This window comes from Pinus tabuliformis, chromosome 5_1, assembly GCF_031772625.1.
Source record: "Pinus tabuliformis cultivar Carrire ecotype Pingquan chromosome 5_1, CPIR1, whole genome shotgun sequence".
NCBI lineage: Eukaryota > Viridiplantae > Streptophyta > Pinopsida > Pinales > Pinaceae > Pinus > Pinus tabuliformis.
The window spans coordinates 17745575-17749520 of NC_142305.1; the positions used below are offsets into that span (position 1 = coordinate 17745575).

At 34.3% G+C, this 3946-nt stretch overlaps 1 pseudogene; it reads right to left on the reverse strand.

The window, feature by feature from the left end:
- Window positions 1–283: 283 nt before the first annotated feature.
- Window positions 284–2442, reverse strand: LOC149163309 (uncharacterized; annotated as a pseudogene).
- Window positions 2443–3946: the final 1504 nt, after the last annotated feature.

Here is a 3946-nt window from a genome sequence, read left to right on the forward strand (position 1 = left end):
CCAGTTTTTTTGATCAGTTGGTGGCTTAGAACATGGAGAATTGATGAAATCTTCCACTATCTATATCAACCTTATGTAAATCATCAGTAAGTGATATGTTCTGATTAATAGAATCTATTTTTTCTTGTTTACCTATCTTTATCTAGGACATGTAAATCAAGATCCTATTGATATAGTAAGTCATAAATACATAAAAATAATTGGAAGAATTGAACTAGTAACTTCCTAGTAGAAAGGAAAAAAAATATAGTAAAACCCAAATCACAGTTGATTTCAAGTGAACTTAATTTCTTTCCAACCCAACAAATGGAAAAGAGAATTTAATTAATAAAGAATTGTCATCAGAGTCAGATAGGCATAAGGTATGCACAAGCGTGGTGGGGATCTCTCAAACAGGAGAATCAAGAAGAGGTTTTTTGAGGTTCTATTAAAGGGTCTCACAAATCAACTATATTATATCACATATATTCATTATAACCTTGATAAAGTCCTTTTGGGATTCAACCTACAAGAGGAAATGGGGAAGATGTTGGAAATGATACTGAGAGGGGGCGGGGGGGGGGTGTGGTGGAATCAGTATTAGCAAATCAATATAACTTTTCCATTTCCATACTCAGATTCATATACACTACTTATGTTAAGGGAACCCACTTGTACACGCAACTATGTTGAATGAAACTAGCGTATATCCAGTAAACTTATGATTCTGTTAATCCAACATATGTTGATTTTTAATTAGTGCATCAGAACTTCATTAACCATATAACCAGTAAACAGGTGCAGTAAAATAGAACAGATCATCACACATAAGAAACACACATGAACACCATGATATAAGGTGGAAACCCAATGCGAGACAAAAACTACCTGCTGCTGTTCTCTTTAAGATAAGAAAAACATGTTTACAATCTTGTACTAGTGTAGACTCATACCAGTATGTAGGCACCCACCTGCAGAAGGCTACAATCTTCTCTCGTTCTCCAGCTACTACTGGAAGGGAGCTACAACCCCCTAGCTCTTGTACTAGCCGATCCGTTTACTAGTACATAGGCGCTAGCCTACTGAAGGCTACAACCTTCTTGATGCATCACAACACCATAATTTGAAGGCCACGTTTCATCCAATTTTCATACTGGACCCATCAACAACATTGAAGCAGAAAATCAATCACCACTGCAATACAACCATCAACTACACTTGCATCATTCATTTCTGAATCGCTGAAACATAGTCACCAGAACACAGAGCGGAACACAGAACTCTGCAACAACAACCAGATCCAACTGCAACTTCAAATATCATATCTCACAATGTATAGGCTACTATGATGAACCAAACCAGTGTGTATGTGCACTTTTACCAAAGCCAACCCACGTACAAATTTGAAAATATTTACCCATAGCTTTGTAGCTATTCCAAAAATCAGTCATACCCAGATCATAACATTTATACAATAAAACATGCATCAATAATTCATATCTAGTCTATCCATGATCAAACCACATAATGATAATGCATTCCAAGCCATATGATCCTGATCCATCATCCATCATCAACCGCATAGGTGCATCCTTGGTTCAGATCAAGCAAAGCATCACAAACCCATAACTAGCATACTAGATCTCACACTTCATCAGATATTCAAACCCTGCACACTTGCACCTCTTGGCCTAATGATCTTCTCCTTATATAGGTTTAGGCCTCTCTCAATACCATGGTCCAAAACCACATAGAACCAATAGCTTCGACCCAATACCTGGGGTCAACACTTCGACCAAATACCATGGACCAATACCAAAATACCATGGACCAAAACTTATATTCCCAACATGTATGCGCCTTTCCTTCTGTAAAAGTGCATGTGTACGCAATACGCGCCTTTTGGTTTGCTAACCCGCGGGTATACGCTACTTTGCCTCAGTGAACCTACATATACCTCTCTCTGATCATTAATTCTTTGCTCTTGACTTGCTGCACTATGATCTATCATCTGAGTGAGTTGCCATCAAGGACAACCCTTGTATCATACCTGTATCATAATGCCAACAAAAGATAAACCCATTAACCCCAATTTGAGAAAATAGAAAAGTTCATGATCTAGCATATAAGTGAGAAGAGAATGTGTAGTACTTGCTTTAGAAGCTCCCTAAGGATGCATTTACGAGTATTATACATTTGCATATGAGGAACAGATGATTAAGATGGTACTGGGTCTTTAACCGAGCTGATGTGGATGTCGATATGCTCTTCGACATTTGGGAGAGTGATTCCCACTCTATGACTTTTTCTTGCATATTTGACTTTGAGTTTTAAAAGAGCTTCTATTTTTAGCAGGTGACGCTACCTGAAATATTGTTCATAATTGTTAGTTGTGGTATTAATAGAAATGCTAGGAGGAGGGGCATTGTGCTTCTGCTTTCATCTTTTTTTATACAAATCCATCGCAATTCACAATCTCTCATTAATATTCTACTGCCCAATATATAAATGCCCTGGTCTAGGCCGAGTCTTCTCCTCTGCCATTCATTTAGGAATATAAAGGATTGAGATCCTTAAATAAATGAGAGGGAAGAGAAAGCAATTAAAAATGGGTATGGGAGGGAAGATAAAGAAATTGAAAAATGGGTACGAGAAAAAGGGGGAAATGATAAATGGTGTGACTGTGAATGCCCTGGCCTGACGAGATGAGGAAAAATCATCGACTCCCTCACTTTTTTATAATTTTTCATCCCTCATAAAAAAATGTGTTTTATGGTTATTGTTACATTTAGTTGCAATGGTTGACAAGATTTATATGGAATATTGTATATATTCTCCATTTTATTATGCGTCTAAGAGATTCAATCTAAAAATACTATTTATTATGTTTGCATGATTTGAGGTATTTGATATAGTGTTATGGAACAAATTTTTAGTTATGTCATTTTTAAAATTATTTTTATATTTTTTATTAATTTAAAATTAATTAAAAAAAATCAATTCAATGAATTTTAAAACTATCAATATAAATTAGATTAGTTTCTCAAACATAATTAATATTTAAAATTTTAATGTTCATTTAAAATATAGAGTAAGTTTTAAAAGTATATAGAATAACATGAGTTTATAAAGAGGACACATTTAAATTTACATACTTTACGTTTTGATTATATTGTAAATTTTTTAAATTGCTAGTTTATGTTTTGGTTGACTTTCACCATTGTACTAATTGTAGTGAGAGGCACTCGCAAGTCCAATATGGTAGAGATGTTGTACTGTAATGTCCTATTAACATTTTGAATCTATAAAAAAGAATTAAAAAAATATAATAAAATAAAAGAAGTGTTTAAAGAAGTATAACCTTTTAGCCAATCTATAACAGCCTTTGAATCCTTTATGTCACTTGTAAGTTTATATTGTTGAAGTGACACAATTAAAATGACTAACATAAATGACTGATTTGTATTATTTTAGTACTTGTTAGATAGTTGTTTTTTTGTTCCTAGACTAAATTATTCATTCACGTTAGTAAATTTTAGTTGTATTACTTATTAGCTAATCGTATATTTTAAGCCATGAGTAAATTAGTCATTGATGTTAGTTGTTTTTAACTGATGACTTAAAATTTCTCATTTTTGGTAGTATTTCACTTGGAAAAGTTGCGTTGACTAACATTTTTAGTCACTTAGTCACTAATATCTCATTTTATACTAGTGATCACTCAGTGCTTGCCTTGGGGATGATAAAACACCCTTTTGAATGAGATACGTGTTGGGAATAATGATTGTTGTTACACTAAAACCTACAAGTTTTAGTCAACAAGAACATCGCCAAAGATAAGGATCCATGAGAGGCAGTTAGTCCATCTCATGAAACACACGAGGACCATTGGTTTATCCAATATCCAACAATATCGCCCCCAACACACGCTAGGTGTGTATCGAACTCGTGACCTACACTATGATAA